At 37.3% G+C, this 18021-nt stretch overlaps 1 long non-coding RNA gene across 2 annotated transcripts; it reads right to left on the bottom strand.

Annotated features, from left to right (window-relative positions):
* Nucleotides 1-8995: 8995 nt before the first annotated feature.
* Nucleotides 8996-12949, bottom strand: LOC148127765 (uncharacterized). 2 transcript variants are annotated; one of them, XR_015741097.1, is made up of 3 exons: nucleotides 12842-12949; nucleotides 10036-10137; nucleotides 8996-9840 (listed from the first exon to the last, which is right to left on the bottom strand). It is a non-coding gene; the product is annotated as an uncharacterized LOC148127765 (long non-coding RNA). The 2 variants fall into 2 exon arrangements; XR_015741098.1 differs by lacking the exon at nucleotides 8996-9840 and having other exon boundaries at nucleotides 9982-10137.
* Between the last annotated feature and the right edge of the window lie 5072 nt (nucleotides 12950-18021).

Below are 18021 nucleotides of genomic sequence, written 5' to 3' on the forward strand. Positions count from 1 at the left end.
AAGGAAACCAATGTTAAGATTTATTTATTTTTTACATTTTTATTTAACTTGGTTTGTGTGCATGTACATTCTTTCTTTCTTTCTTCCTTTGCTTTGTTTGTGTTTTGCCTTTGAGTATTGGTACATTGTTCCAATTGCTTTAGAAAAGTCAGGAACTGAAAATACTTCAAAACATCAAATGTCAGATGAAGTATAATACTTTACAATCCATAAATCGAAAAGGTCAAAACAAAAAGAAAAAATGGAATTTGTGAACTTCGTATAATCTCAGACGTGATCAATGGTGCCCGCCAGAGTTTAATTTTCCCACAGGAAAATGAAGCAAGCTCCATCAGTGTTGGCAATGTGCCTGTTGCTATGCATGAAGGAAGCAGATCCAGATGCAATCTGACTCTCTCCTGGCAACCCCACATTCATTTATACGCACACACATACTTCTATATGTATTACTTCCCTACCTGCACACCTCTGCAAAGCATTGTTAAGGAAATAAAACTATAGTTTCCTTCCACTGTTCCTGGGAGGACTAGGGCAAAGTTCCTCACCCCAGAAGGGATCTCACAGAACATCTGATTTTGCACTGCTAATACAAACAGTATTGCTCCAAGGCAATGGAAGGAGAAACTATTCATTGTTTTCTCTATTTCCTAGCAATTCTGGCACTAGGAATTTCAATCATCTTTTCCAGGGCTGCTGGGAAGAAAGCCCACCCTCGTTCTGATAGGTTGCCACTGAAACTAGCAGTACAAATTAAGTAATATTAATTTCTGGAAGGAAGGGGATTAGCAATAGCACTTAGACTTACATACCACTTCACATTGCTTTTATAGCCCTCTCTAAGCAGTTTACAGAGTCAGCATATTGCCTCCAACAATCTCGGTCCTCAATTTACCGATCTCGGAAGGATGGAAGGCTGAGTCAACCTTGAGCCTGATGTGATTTGAACTGCTGAATTGCAGTCAGCTGGCAGTCAGCAGAAGTAGCCTGAAGGACTGGATTCTAACCACTGCGCCACCACGGCTCTTGGTGGAACAGAAGATGAGGTTCATCTTCTACTCTTGTTTTTTCTTGTTGGCTAGCTGATCTGCTGACCAGAATAAAGTAGTTAATCAATGGGAAATCAATTGTTGATTAACTTTTTCTAGTCATGGTGGGGAAATAGTAATTCTCTCACATGAGCCAGCTGGCCATAGGTTCAAACTGGTGGGTTGGACTCAGCAGGTAACAATGAAATGACAGTGGCCCATGTAAGGTCTAAGCTGCCCACTTCTATATAAGACAAGAATGTGTCGATCAGGAATCTGATGAATTTGATGATTGCTCATAAGTTAAGATGATGAGGCTAAAGTTCAGGCCTCAGCAGTCCTTGAGGTCATGGAAAGTCTCTAAGGAAATCACTAGCCTGTGGTTTAGGCATGTGAACCAAAACCATAGAAGGCATGTTCGACTATTTTTATAACCTCTGTATTTCTATACCTTATCTGTTGTATGCCAGTTTCCTCTTATATAACTAAGTGAAAGCAAAGAAATGTATAAATATCTGCCTCAGTCTGGTTCAGGGTCCTCTCCTTCTTAGAACCTCTTTATTCAGCTGAATAAACCGCTACTATGCTATTTCTATCAGAGATATAACTGTGGGGTTTTGAAGATTCCCCATAGGTCAAAACTGCCAAAAGTAACACTATTTAACAGAAAGTTATATTTTCCTGCAGCTGTCACAGCTGCCAGAAGATAAAGGTTAACAAGTGTGTTTATTTTTTTTAGTTTTTTATTTATTTATTTGGATTTTTACCTTGTCTTAGTTAATATTGTAACCAGTGCAACCATTAAAACATCAAGTTCAGGTTGGGAGTTTACTGCCCTAGACAAGGCCTCTGGATTATAGCCTAGTGATGCAATAAGGGAGGAATAAATGTATTTTCTTCCTTATCACCACACAGTAGGGCTGAACATGGGAACATCCCCTTACTTGGTCAGATTTGCTTCTTGTTTTCCTCACTGATGCTCCAGACGTTCCTTCTGTTGCTTCATTCCCAGAAGAGCATTGGAAAACCCAGGGGCCAATTTGGAATGGTTTCAGGTAGAGGCCACTCATTGGCAATGCTGTCCAGTGCCTGGCATATTTCTTGTTGTGTACCAGACAGGGACAGACTGCCCATCAGACACCTGAAAAACTGGATACATTAGGCATTAGACTGGACCATTGGAATGGATTCCACCACTCTACAGAAGTTGCTGGTGTCTCTTTATCACGACCAGATCAGGGAATATTTGCCCATGGCATTGTGTTTTGGGTTTAATGTTTTTATGGGGCTATAACATAAAATGAGATACAAAATATGAAAATAAATAGGAAAATGATGGGGAGGAAGAAAGGGAAGAGAAGTGAGGAAGGGTAAGAAAAGAAAAAGAAAAAGAAACATTGACTTTCGACTCTCTCTGTTGCAGTAGAACAGGCATCTCCAAATTTGGCAACTTTAAGACCTGTGGACTTCAACTCCCAGAATGGGAGTTGAAGTCCACAAGTCTTAAAGTTGCCAAGTTTGGGGACCCCTGCAGTAAAAGAAGGCATTGACATCAAATCACAACTTTTTGTTTTTTCATAATAATATGAACAAGCCATTTCTATAACGATTTATCAATCTAATCAGTAAAACCCAAAATCAATGTTCCATTTTTTTCCACTTCAAGCACAAAGATCAGAAGCGGTCTCTGTGTAGAAATAAAAGTACTTCTATTCTTTTCTTGCCCATGGCATTGTGATCATAGAAGCCTCCTTCCTCTCCAGATCGTCAACTAACTGCTGGGAGACAGACAAGATCCAGGATGCAACCACCAACATGGGTTGAACCTGAAAGTTTCCATGAAGGACATGAACTAACAAACCTTAGTTAATCTATTTTTAGAAAATTAAAATATATACTATGCCCCCCTCTCAATTCCTTTTGAAGAAAAAAAAAATAAACTGTGAATCATATTGGTAGTTAACAATCTTCATATGTTGGGACAGATCATTTTAGATCAAAGTCTCTGCAACATTTTATTTACATAATTCAGACAATATCCTGATGGTTGGAAGTAGGGCAAAAATAAAACACAATTTGATTAAAAGTAAATTAAATATTGTTAATATGATTGTTTCACTGGATCATCCTGGACAGGAAGGAATACAAAAGAGCTTCACACTTGGTTATTTTTTTTTCTTTTGACTTCTATGTCTGTATTTTTTCGACAGTACTGATCTCTCCAGATTTGTTTATTTAACTTGATTTGTTCTTTGATTCTGATGATTGGCTTCTTATGGTTCTTTGGCAGCTGACTTGTCTCAGAATATTATATGTGATTCAGTTTTTATGGCTGCAAAAACAACATTGCCCTAATGTTCATTGATTTTTCTATTGTACCACTTACTTTCAACCATGAGGTGGGAAGAATCACAAAATAAGATTCCTGCATTAAAATTATAAGAATTTGTAGCACCCTATATAGATTAGCCTTATTCCTGGCAGAATGAAGTATTTCCTTGTTGTAAGATTTCAATATGGATGACATATTTGTAAATGGAATCTTATTTCTCCTGACAACCATACTTGTAATCACAAATACTAGAATGCAGATTCCTGTTTTCTGAGATCAAGGCTACTCTACGCACACTTTATACAATCAAGAAAGGCAAATGGATACATAAGGAACTTACTTTTACAAAATGCAAAAAAAAAAGATCTTATAAAAAACCTTTCTTAACTTTCCAGATTGGCCATTTTGGCAAAAATGTGCAGCTTGCTTTTGAATAGATTTATTCTAATCACTACTGCAGTGGTTACATTTAAGATGTATTACTGGCATGTATACTCGGGAGATGGTTTTATAGACCATCTTAATGTGCCAAGATGTTTTGATTAGTCAACTAGATGTATCTTTTGGAATAGAAACACAGAATTATGAATTACTAGGACACTAGAAGTCATTACTGCAATCTTGTTAATCTAATAAACTATTTATTGGGAATAGAACAGGAGACAATCTCTAAAACTACTAAGGTCCTAAGTTTTAAGCACCAATAAAGTGCCCCCCCCCCAAAAAAAAAAATTGTCAAGAAATTTAGTGAAAAAGAATGACACAATTAAAGTTAAGCATTAATGTTACAATTTATAATACTGGATGCCCGTTTCTCAAAGGTAGATGAAGTGAGGGGGGGAGAGGGAGGGAGGGAGGGAAGGAAGAAGAGAGAGAGAGAGAGAGAGAGAGAGATCAAATAAAAGAGAATATAGCAAGAACCTACAAACCCTGTCAACCTATTTTAGTTGGGGATGAAAGTGACAGCAAAAACATCTTTCACTCATAGTTAATAAATGATTGCCTTCAAGAAAATAAAATATAAAATAGCCTATGGCAACAGAGTACGCAGTTGTTGCTCTCTAAACATTTTAGCAGGACTAGGTATAGTTCCAAAGGACTGGAAGATACCAGTCTGTCTCCTTATAGCTGATGGGAAATGATATATGCAGTGCTATATTGCATAAGCAAAGCAAGCTGATAAACAGCCTTTCTTAAGAAGCCATCATAACTAGAGCATCAGTATCAGACTGAATGAGCTCTGCCTAAAATTAGGATGGAGTTCTGTAAATATATTTTAGCTTCCTTAGATGGAATGCTTTGGTTTCAGAATGCAGCAGCATTCTTTATAAATATGCATTTATAACAATTCTTTTGATGCTGAGAACAATTTGGCCAACTCAGTAAACTCTATAACTGCCAGAAGAAAATTGAGAAGGCTCTAAGGCTGTGTATCTTCCCCTCATCCTCCAGCTTACAGCTGCAGAGCTGAGATCAAATATACCTTATTTCCTCGCATTTGCAGGCTCTTTGAAAGATTACTTTCCTTACTAAATGGATTCTGTATATTACTTTTAGCATTAGAATCAAAGCATGAAACTAGCATGACTGATTTTCCATAATTCTTCAAATAGATTTAATACCTTTCTCTTATACTGTTGAGGTTCAAGAGTGGAATTAATAACTCCTATAAAATGTCCCTACTAAACCATTTTCTTAACACCTTTGCAGAAATTCAGAACAATCATCTGGATCTAGTGGGGAAGGTTGATTCAGTCACTAACACCAACCCTTCCAAAGGGCCCAGCTGTGTTGATCCATACTCAAAGTACGTCAATTTCATGAAGCCCTGATGCTCTCTGAGTTTGGAGAACACCAAGGTCTTCACAGTTCAACCATGAGCTGCTTATATTCTCTTCTGTGTCAATTTCTTTGGGCAAGAATGCGAAATTCAGTCTCTCATATCAAAGGTGTGTATTTCTTAATCCCATAGAATCTGCCTATCTGTTTCTTTAGTTACAGAACTAGGCAGAATTACTGACAAAAGTTCACATATTGCATTGATTTATGGTTTACATATGAAATACAGTAGAGAATCAACCACCATTTCTGGTTTGCATTTTATTGTACTTGCTTTATATATTATACTTAGATGAGATACATTAGTTACTTCTACTTGGAAGCCATTTCCCCTCCAGTGACGTATAGTATCACCCAATTACTGTTGAGGTGAGGCTCTCATTGCTGCTATGTTTATGTCATATAGTAGAAGCACTGCAGAAGGTGTTTCAAATCATTTGTAGGGAATCTCACTGAGAGATCTCTACTTAAAATTCCACTGCCATTTTTTCTTTTTTGGTCATGGTATCCAAATTAGGTCTTTTTTGCATAATTCATACAATGCCTTCAAGGAATTGCATGGAGGTCAACACAAATTTCTCTTCCATCGATCAGCTTCCTTTGTTCTCCCATCTCCCACCTTTCTTTGGCTAGTACTGAAAAAAATCTATTAAGGAAGAAAGATAGACCAGCTGTCAGTGGGACAGTCTGTCAAGAAAATCAAAATGGCAGCCATGAGGAAAGCCCTGCTCTTTTTCTATGTGTATCAAGATGTTGCCTGAAAGTTAAAAGGGGGGAGGCCTTCCCATCACATAGTCACATACACCAACGTGACTTTTTTTTTTATAAAAAGTCTTCCTGGTGGACATCTGTATTAGGCACTTAGAAGGTTATGGAGGTTTGCTATCAATGGCAAAGTAGCAACAAAATGTAGTGATTGATATGCTTTTATATTTGCACAGGGGAAGAAAGGATTAATATTAAGGCACAGAGTTACATACCTGTGACCGTACTCTGAATGTCTGAAGAGACCTGAAAATAGTCAGCACAGCACCGATCTCTCTGGCTTAAGAAGAGCAGGGAGAGAGAAAGACTGGTCATCTGAAAAATCCCTGATTTTTATTTTCATATTCACATGCATACTTTCAAAAAACAGGAAGGAGCAGCAAGCAGCCATCTCATATCGGGATTCCTGCTTCACAACATGTTCTTACCTCCATTTATTATGTATGAATAGGTTCTTGAGCTGAAATGCTGACATGTTCTGATAGATCATGCGGAAGCAATCTGGACTATATGGATAACTGCCAGTGGTTGTTAATGATTGCACCATCAATGCTGACATTCTGCATAAACAGTTATTAAGCTACCACATCTTTCCCTGCAGATGTGTTAGAATATGACTCCCATCACTCCCACAGACATCACAGCCCGACGTGCTAAATTGGGAATGACAGAAGTTCATGACCAACACAGATATCAAGTCTTTTAAATTTACCCAGCTTTCTAGTACTAGTTTTCCAGCCCTCATATCCTTGCTCAATAAAACTTTATTTTTAATTTCATGTGTATATAATAGAAAATGTACAGATACAACAAATTAAATAAATTGATTTTTCAAGGTGGAAAATCACTTGTTTTCTTGATAATTGAATTCTTATTCCCTTAAGTGGTTTTCTCATTTTAAAATTTGATGAATTTCTCCTAGTATTTGGTTACCATAAATGAGTATCCTATGGGCAAATCTTAAGAGCGCAGCAACTGGATGTTTCGGATTTTTAAACTTTGGGGTTTATATTTTAATTTTCCCACTTTCTACTTTAATTTAGAGTTTGTTTTTTGGCTGTTGTTCTTGTACGGGTAGTATTGAACCAAGACTTTTCATCAGCATAGCCTTCCAGCACCATCTGGCCTCCATTGACCATTATACTGGTTCAATACTTTCTTCAAATAGATTTGCTTTCCAGGGAAACTCAGTTAAATTGATATTGATTGAGGCAGGTATTCTGAAGCAGATCTGAATCAATTAAGACATATTAACACAGGGTACTAGCTGCTTAGAAATAATGTGCAGAATGAATATAAAACATAAAAGAATATGCAGAATGACATCTATTATAGATTTTATGGAGATAGACATGGAGTGTCTACATTATTCATGACTATTGATGTCTCTACTGCACAGAACGAAAGCCAGTAAAAATTATTGAGGAGCATCTGTTGTTGTACCTACAAGTACTCCTACCTATAATCATACATAAATATCTGCCATCTTATTTTCATTTATTTACTTAATTTGTTGCATTTATATACTGCTTTTTCTACAAGAGTTCCAGGTAATGTACAAAGTACTGTACCTCCAATTTATTTTCATAGCAATATGATGAAGAGAGCAGCTGGTCCAGAGTTCACCCCAAAAGCTACATGTTCAAATGGAGACTTGTAACTGTCTCTCCAAGACCCCAGACGGATGCCTTAATCACTGAACCTCAAATGTTGTATATATTTCATTCTTTTATTTGCTTTTTTTTAAATTTAGTTTTAGGGTTTTGTAATGACATCACAAATGCTAATATATTATAGACATATCTTACCTAATATTATTACTACCAAATACATAACACAATTAGAAGAAGTATTACATGCAAAAAAGAAAAGAAAATATATATCAAGGGAAGCAAAAGCAAAACAAAACAAAAAGCTATCTAAGAGTATGGCAATACTCTACTTTTCTTCACTGTAAATGAAGTGAAGTTCACTTCTCAACATACAGCCACATTTGGGACCTGAATGGCTTTTGTAAGTCCTTGCAGCCATAAGCCAAGTCAGACCTGATTTTATGGTCATTTTTACAATGGTTGTTAAGTAAATACTTCACAGTTGGTAAATGTTTACTTAACCATTACATGGTTTCTAAGGGCAAACCCACTTAATTTCATTTGTAAGGGCAAACCCATTCTTCTGAATGGGTGGGGTTTTTTGTTTTGTTGGAAATCGACAAAAAAGTCTCAAATTGAGATGACACGACATGAGGACCCTGCAACCAGTCATAAATGCTTGTCAGTTGCCAAGGGTCAATTGTGATTGTGTGACAATGGAGGTAATACTATGGTCATAAGTGAGAGGACTGGACCTTTTTCAGCATCACTGTAACTTCGAACAGTTGCTAAACAAATGGTTTATACAGGTAGCCCTAAGTAGAGGGCTACCTGTATAAACAGTCACTGCTATTTAAATTAGTTCAATAAAGAATAAACAGAAATCACATTAACTACTTCTGCCTCTCTGTTAAAGCCAAGCTAATTCAAAGGCTAAAGATTTGCAAGATTCATTGAATCAATGTTTAGAATCTGATATACTAACAGAAGAAGTACTCTGTCACCTTCTTGCAACTGCCTCAGCATGATTTAGCCAAACTTCTTCATAAACTGATCAGTTCCCAATTCCTGGAATATATTTGAATAGTTTAATGTGGACTTCCCCTATATTAAATCCTTGGCTTACTTTGTCTAATTTGTAAGTAAATGCAAGCACTACAAAATGTCCCTAAGCTTTCATTGACCTCTTTCCAAAGAAAATACATCTGGATAAGCATCTGAAATGGCTCAAAGCAAGACTGTCATGCCCATATTTGTTGCTGACGCATTTACGATACAGGGTAGGCAGTGAGAGTGTTGCGTCAGCTGCTGTGATAAGGGAAAAGAAGACTTCATAACAGATAGATTAGTGTGGTTCCCAAACATGCTCAATACACTCACAATTAATACAGATTTATAAAAAATGGTCCCTATATTAGCAGCATTGAAGACTCACCCCCTCAGCACGCTGTGTTGAGTCTGGATTGTAGCGAGGAATATAATTATGAGCCATGGTGGTGCAGTGGTTAGAAGGCAGTACTGCAGGCTTCTGCTGACTGCTGGCTGCCTGAAGTTTGACAGTTCAATTCTCACCAGGCTCAAGGTTGACTCAGCTTTCCATCGTTCTGAGGTTGGTAAAATGAGGAGTCAGATTGTTGGGGGCAATATGCTGACTCTGTAAACTGCTTAGAAAGGGCTGTAAAGCACTGTGAAGCTGTATATAAGTCTAAGTGCTATTGCTATTGCTAATTCATGGACGTGACTCACAAAGGGGCTCAGTTCAACCTCTTGGTCCCCCTTCACCAAAGTTTACGCTCTTTTAGCAAAGAAGATTTATTAATAAGAATAAAATGTCTAGCAGCTATTGGGCACCTGCTAAGACAAAAGCGGGGAAAATACCTAATTGGGGTGGCAGCTGGAAGTTTCTTGCAGCTGCAGGAAATAAGAAAAGCTAGATTGGGTAAACAGATGTTAATTAAAAATGCAGGTCAATCCCAGACACCATTCTATGGATTCTTCCATAAGGGTATGTTTGTCACCTGTAGATTCCATGTACTTTCATCCCTGTGAACAAATTTGCTTTGAATTTGTTTTGAAGCAAAGGGGTCTATCTATGACAGTGCAGGGCATTTCCCCAAATCTGGAGAGCCAAACCAAGCCGAAGAACACAATTGCATCTCATCTCTGGAAACTACTAATTTCATTCCTTTCCTTCAAAAGACACTTCAGACTTACACCGGTCAGGCTGGTAATTGTGCATCCTGTGAGCACAACAGGGTGTAATGTGGCTTCACATCAAGAGCTGAGACTGAAATTAAAAGAAACCAAATGAAATGAGTTTTTTTTTTAATTGACTCGCTGCTTTCACCTTCACCAAGAGAAAAGCTGGGGAAAAAGCCGTATGCAATTGCCAGCATATATTAAACTATATAAAATGGCTTTTTTAAAAATTTTGTTTTTAAATACAAGAAACACGGAGAAAAGAAAAGCTTTAAGGAAGAACCTGTAAACGGAAAACATCCTTCTTCTCTCTTCCTGCCATATGCAAACATCCTCCTCAGTCATTCCCCATCTGTGAGTTGCAGTCTTTCCTTCCTCAGTTTTACTGAAAAGGAAAAGTATAACATGAAAAATGGAAATTTCAAAACGGCACTTGTGCTGGTAACATGGCAAGAGAAGAAAAACAGAAATTGCCCTTTGATCCCGCATTTGACAAAGAAAGTTATGAATAGCACCCTTATAAATATAAGCTTCATATATCAAGGGCTAGGACAGTTCCCTTGTGAAATGCCCAGTAGCCTGGTTTCTGATATAACAATCTTGTTCTAATAAACACAGTATATAAACCAAGAATAAATTTTATCCCATGAGCACTTTCTTCCTTTTTCCTTCTGCATTAGCCAGAATATTCAAATCACAAGTAAGCTGGCGTTCCTCATATAAATAAATAGGTTTAATTCTGGTTTCAAGTTCTGCTTTATAGAATGGGATTAAATGCCGAAGGGAGGGAGGGAGGGAGGGAGGAAGGAAATATGATTTTGCAAATTTAGGATTACCAGATCTCTGAAGAGGTAAAGGAGATCATGAGTAATTGGAAAGAAAGACAAATAGGGGAGAAAGAACACACTGTTTAACTTTCTTTACCCCATGTCAAAATTCACAACAACAACAAATGTACTTGGACCTACAATGTATTACTTTCTCCAGCATCAGAAAGACTTCTTTTTCAATTGCGACATTTCCCAAACATTTTTTTTCTTTTCAAGAACATATGCTAGTGATAATATAGAACCAATACTGACATGCTTTCCAAATTTCACCATAGAAACGTATGACATTCATGTGATTTGCAGACTATAGTGATTACAGATAGACTTGAAGGGGCTCGATTGAAACCAGGGGCTGAAATCAGGAAATAAATTTAAAAACACCCATCTAGGCTGTTGTGTATGTCAACATATGAGGGAAATAGAGTAGCAGACAATTTACAAGGTCACAATACATAAAAGTTTAAAGGACTACTCATGTGATAACAGTGCAAAATGTTTTTAAAATGCAAGGCATTCATAAAGTCAGATAATATTTTATTTGAAGGCTATGCTTATGGATCAGAGGGCATGAGCACAAAAAGAAAGACAGCTTCTTTGGCCCAGAAGCTTAGCAAAGTGAAGAGTTTTCAGTTCCAACTTACAAAAGATGTGTGCAGAAAGCATGTTAGGTATAAAATGCTCATTCTGAATAGCCTTGTTGGTGGATAGCACAACCTGTTTCTGCTATGAATCTTTGCTTTGTTTGACTTTGTTTGACACTAGTTGCTTTGTTATAATTTTATTTCTTTAAATCACTGCTGAAATAGGTTTAGTCTTTTCTCTTTTGTTCTGGTGCTCCCTTGGTTTCAATAGAAGGGAATATTTGTAGATCACAGTTGAATAATGCAGTCCTTGGTGCTCTCAGAGTGTGGGTGTTTTCTTGCAGATTAGGTTATTATCCAACTAGGTAACATCATCAAGGCTAGAAGGAAGTGGAGTTTGATCTGTTTATATTATATAAACGGCTTGTGTAGTTACCATAGAATATGGTCATCATATCCAATCAAAGAATTACCAGCTCAGACAATCAACAAAAGACTAATCAAAGAACCACCAAGAACTCACCCTGAAAAACCAATAGGGCAAGTCACTAGTATATAAAAAGAGAACAAACCCCACTTTCTTCTAGCACTGAAGATGTTATCTGGTGGAGTAATGAAACTTCTGCAAGAAAACAAGCTCAGAGAGCATCACTTCCTTGGCTTGTAAAACAATATGCAGAAGTTGTTTTGTTTTTGTTTTTAAAGATCACCTTATTTTTTTTAATAAATGGAAAGCTAATGTACCCAGAATGGGTTCCGAACAGGTTAAAGGTCCCATTGCTTGGCTTTAATCATCAAGCCTGCTGTTTATATTTATTTAATGGAAGCTTTTCTTGTTTAAATGCTGTTTAAATTGTTTTTATTACTTTAGAATTGTAATCTACCCAGAGTCCCTTTGTTGAACTGGGCAGTTATGGAAATGAATGAATGAATGAATGAATGAAATTAAATCTCTAGTTCAGGAACTGGTTTTGACACCTATTTGTTGTTCCCCTTATTAACTTTTATTATTATTAGTGAAGAGATTTATTTTACAAACTAAAAACAATACAAATTTTCAGAAATTAATAAGCAAAAAAAACCCCCAAGCAAATAAAGAAGAGATACAAAGAAACAGCTTTTAATCTCCTTTACAGCAGTTATAAATGCATTTTACCCTCTTTGTCAAAGATTACATCATAATTTCCTGTTTTCCATAAGCTACACTTTCTAATTATCAAATCCATAAATCTGAAGTCCAATTTTTTTCTGTTTTCAATAAAAGTACCGTGCAGTAAAGGGTTTCCAGCCACTGAGAAATATAGTTATTGGCTTTGTTTTTTCTTAATCAATTAAGTTTCGATCTGCTATTTCCCAAATTGCAGGCTGGATCCAAACCAGGGAAATTGTGAAAAGAATAGGGCAGTGTGGGACAGCTCCGTGCTTGAGGTTTGCTTCTTCAGCTATAGCAATGCGATTCTGTTGATAAACTGCTGCAGATAATTTTCAGTATCATTTACACTCAGCAAGCTCCCAGACAACCCCTATCTCCAGATCAGAGCAAAGAATCCCTGAACAGGGACTTGATAAGTGCATCTGCCACCATTATCATCTGTCAGGCAACGTTTCAGTTTTATCTTACCTTTTTTCTTCTGCTTGCATGTCCTTCCCCCAGTGCAGCTTAGCATGTGAGCCTGACCTGCCTTGTCTCTGCCATTCGTGGCATGCTTGTTCCACAGCCTCAGTCAAGGGGAGGGCCATTTTGATTTGCTTCCTGCTGCATCCGGCAATGGGTGAATCCAGGAGAAAGAACAGGTCTCTTCTATAGTGGATTTCCTATCGGGTTCCTCTCCAGCTTAATCCAAATCTGTATATCCAATAAGCGTTGGATGATTAGTTAAAGATAGTTTTAAAGCTCCTCGTAAGTGTCCTCCTAATCTTTTTATTGCATATTGTTTACTCTTGGCTTGATTCACTGACTTTTCTCCTTAGTGGTCCAACTGTAATGGTTATGTCAGGTCCATTCATATGTGCAAAGTATAGGGTAGTAGTTTTCCCACAACTGTCTTACAGTGCTTGCCAACTTGCTTTGCTTTTATGTGTGCGCTCACAGAACCGGTTGTTAAACCGCTTGCTGCCCACCACTGCCTAAGACATTTTACTTCCATTTCTTTATTGGAATTTGTCAGAGCATTTGGCAGTGTGACTATCTTTATGAGATAACCCAGGAGTAACACACAGCACACAGAGATTTATACATTAAGAGTGGTTTAATATACAATAGGTATATACAGACAATATACACGTGGTAGCAAAATACCTTTACAAGCAAGCTTTCTTCTTCCTAACATATGGAGAGCTTCTGCACTGAACACTGGCCACAAGGAAAGAGAACCATGCCCTCTAATGGCTGCCTTTTATATACACACCTCTTAAGGGGATCTTTACTCTCCAGTCTTAAGGGAAATACTCTGCTGAATCACTCTTGTTACAGCAGCCAGACTTACATCAGCTTCCCAGCATTGTGCAGCTACTCACTGCAGGTCAGTTCTTAAATCTTAATACCTTAACAGAATTGTTCATGGTCTCCAAGCTGTCTCTTTTATCCTTCACACATACAGCGAGATCACCAATGGAACAGAGAATGCACCTGCATCTTCCATTGTTAACTCTGATATATAAGTATGGATTTGCATTCCCCTGTTGGCACCCCATGTTTTGAAGGACTTGATTCAATTGACATCATAGCAGCCTTCTGATATTTGAGGGGCTGCCACAAAGAAGAACGAGTCAAAGAACTTGAGTGTAGGACAAGAAACAATGGGTGGAAACTAATCAAGTAGAGAAGCAACCTAGAACTAAGGAGAAATGTCCTGACACTGAGAACAATTCATCAGTGAAACAGTTTGTCTCCAGAAGTTGTGGCTGCTCCATCAGTGGAGGTTTTTAAGGAGATTGGACAATTATTTGTCTACAATGGTATAATGCAGAGGTCAGCAACCCACAGCTCTGGAGCCGCATGTGGCTCTTTCATCCCTCTGCTGCACTCCCTGTCGCTCAAAATGTGTCACAACTGCCAATGTGTGTGACACCTGCCAGCACATGATTTATTGAGTTTTTCGACTCCCGGTAGGCCAGCCATGCGTACATCCAAGAAACAGAAAGTTTCAGAAGAAAACAGAATGTTTAATTCAACTACATATGCTAGTTTTGTAGCCGCTCAGGAAATAGTCAGGCACAGGAAGGGTTTTGTGGCTCCTGGTGTTTTCTTTTCTTTTCTTTTTTTTGAAAATTTTATTTGGGTTTTCACAAAAAATAATAATACAAATGAAACATCTTTTTTTGAAAATAGCATGGTCCCAGGTTACACTTCTTCATACAGACACAAACTCAATTTCATGCTCATTTTTGTGTTCTATTCCATATCTTATTACTGTTTTACATTTTTTACGTAGTTATTCCCCTCTTTTAATTTTCTCAACTTTATTTTGATTATCTCATCTCAATTCAAATCATTACATTTATACTTTTGTCTGTCCTGTTTCAATTTCATATTATTTTTTCTCATTAAACAAATTTTCTCCTGTAGTTACTAATTGGCGTATGACACCTTTGTATCTTTTAATTTTATCCATTCAACTCTTATTTAAGCTTCAATGTATACCTTTAAGATTATAACATTCAATATAATACATAACTTCCAATCGAATTCTGCTTGGTACATTCTTAAAATACACACTATATTCTTTAAAAAAAGATTATATATATATATGTAAATAAAACACTCATTCCATTCCAATTCAATTCTATCATTAATATTCATTAACATCTTAACATCTTTAACATTTCTTTTCAATTAAATATCATACTTCCTTGGGAACACTTATAAACTTTCCATAATTATTATTTTTTCCATATTTCTCTTCACTTATATTTTATAAATCATTAATAATAATTAAAATGTTCCCATCCTTTCCTAATTTAATTCTCTCATTCACTTTACTTCATTTGTTTATTAACAAGTATTCCACTAGATTACAATAAATATTTTATCCATCATTTTAAGCATATTTTCAAAGATTATTTCTATTTGTAATATAACAATACTATCTTCTGTACCTTTGCAGAATCCCTTTTACAGTTAAGTTTTCACCCATTATCTCCAAACAGGCTTATACTTTCAATTCTTATACCTTTGCCCTGTTTCTCTATATCTTGTTTCTGTCCTTTATAACTTCTTTTCCTTTCCTTCTTCCCTCTCTTCTTCTCCCTCCCCCTTTTACCCTCTTGCCTCTCTACCTCTAATTCTCTCTTCTGTAATCCCCTCTTCTGTTGCACTCTAATATTATACTTATTTTTCAAATTATTCTTCCTTTTTTTGGTTGTTTTTTCAAATCTTAAACTTTTCATTCTCTTTCCCCACTTTCCTTTTTTCCCCCACATAAAATTACTTGATCATTAAAGATGGCTTCTTCTTTGTCCCAATCTTCTTGTTCTGCAAGTGTTTCTTGTTGTTTCTCATAGTTCCAGATCTCCATTTCTAAGAGTTGAAATATGAAGCCAAAAGAACCTCTCCCTTCTTGTGCATCTTCTTTGTACTTTTTAAGTTCTATTTTCAGTTCTTCTAAAAGTGGTGCCATTTTAAACACTTTTAAACAACCACCCAATTGATTTTAGTCATTTAAATGCAGTAACCAAAAATCCAGAGATCACCAAGTAATCCAAATAATCCCAAGATGTTTCTTCTTGCTTCTTTTCTCAACTTTCTCTTCCTGGGGTTCTACTATTTTGTTGCCAAGTTTCAGTTAAAATGTATCTTTTAGGAATCTTGTTGAGGTTTTAGTTTCAGGCAGTCTCCTCCATTTTTCCAGATCCTGCCCTTTTATTCTTTTTCTCTCCTTTCCTGCTTTTAAAAACTTTTAAGTATCCAGAAATCTTTATTATCCCTTTGACATTTTATTTTCAGCTTAAATGCCTGTTGATGTCAAAGTGGATTTTTTTTCTTGCTTAAGTCTCTTAGCTGTCAGTATATGAAAGGGAAGAGAAAAAACAAAACCAAATCCTTTCTCTTCCCTCTCTCCTTCTCTGCTTCAAAATCTTCTTTGGGAACAATGTTAGGTTTTTTTATAGTTTAAATTCCAGGGTACCTTGGGTTATTCCTTTGCAGTTTAACCCAGTCAACCAAGACTTTATCTTCTTATCTTCCCCCTGCACATTCTTTGCCGATCGAGTTCTTCTTTGAGGTGGCCATTTCTGACCACCGCTGCAACCGCCTTCGGGAAAGGGAGTAATGGCCAGCTGAGGAGGAGAGATGCAGCTCTCCTCAACCCTGCTGGCAGTCTCCCCCCTCTTCACCACCTCTACGGGGTGGCTTAGCCCCAAAGCCATCTGGCTTGGGGCACTCCGGCGATGAGCAAGGATCAAAACAGCGCACAATCGCGGTTTCGGTCTGTCAGCAAAGAAACTCAAATCGGAAGTCCTCTCGGTGTTTTCTTTTCTGTGCGAAATGGGTTCAAATGGCTCTTTGAGTGTTTAAGGTTGCCGACCCCTGGTATAACATCTCTTGCAGTGGGGTTGGATTAGACGATCTCCAATGTCCCTTCCAACTCTGTTATTCTAGAGCTGCTTTGATTGTTTGTATTTATCTCATTTAAGGATTTTATGGCTTTACAAATAATTTTACCTGGTTCTTCAAAACTTGGCAAATTTTGACTTTCAGATCACCATCTGTCTTGACAACTAGGTGCTTCATGAGCAATTTCCTGAATGCTGCTGTACTTAGTAGTATTCCAATGCTTGCATATTTAATTACAAGTGCAAAATGTGTGTCATATTTTCCAACTGCTAATCCCCCATCCTCTATTTTCTTATTAACACACTCATATCTGTGACTAAATCTTTATGCTGTTCTTTAGAACTATAGTATGCATGTATGTATGCATAGAGCTATTATATTTGCTTTAGATTGCAGACATTCCAACAAATTAACTGCATTATTTTTTTCCCCATTTAACATGATTTTTTGGTCTTTTGTAATAGTTCAAAGTCTATTCTTAAATACAGGCATGTTGCATAAGGCAATATAGATGTTTTGATTTGCATTTAATGTAGGCATACTAAATGCTTCTTGAAATATACCTGCTCATTATGATTAATCAAACGTTTCAGTTTAATACTATATGCCTTTTTCACATATATCTACCGCTGTCTCATTTACTAAATTCACTTTTCCTTGGCAAGATTCAACAAAGCTTATAAACACATCTTGATGGCAAATACAGTATATTGACTTGACATCATTATCCAGCAATAATCTATTTTCCTTTCATGACCAGTTAAGCATTTATGATGCGAAAAAAAAAATATGTCAAGGCCCTAAAAATGGTGCAGAGAAAAACAATAAGGTTTATTGTGGGCTGGAGGCTAAAACTTACAATGAATGGTTGCAGGAACTGGATATACCTAGTCCAGGGGTGTCACACTGGATTTCTTTGAGGGCCAGATCGGCATTGTACTTCTCCACAGGCTGGCTGGGGTGGGACGGGGGGGACAGGACGAACGCCTCCTGCAACAACATGCTAGCCAAAACAGGGTGTGGGAGGGCTGCACATAGCTCCCCATGCCCTGTTTTGGCTACCAGAGGCATCGCGGGCTGGTTCTTTGCTATTTCCAGATCGACCCAGCGGGCAGATTTAAGCACCCTGTGGGTTGGGGCCGGCCCGCAGCCCTTGAGTTTGAAACCCCAGTCTAGTCTAATGAAGAGAAGGATATTTGAGAGGCTGTCACAGGAGGTCAACCCACAGGGGCTGCCCCAAGTATGTTGTGCTTCTCCTTTGCCTGAATCCGAATCTTTGTAGTCAACATTATTTTGAAACATTG

Source organism: Pseudonaja textilis, chromosome 1 (assembly GCF_049901715.1).
Source record: "Pseudonaja textilis isolate UNSWEBS1 chromosome 1, rPseTex1.2, whole genome shotgun sequence".
In the NCBI taxonomy this organism is placed as follows: Eukaryota; Metazoa; Chordata; class Lepidosauria; order Squamata; family Elapidae; genus Pseudonaja; species Pseudonaja textilis.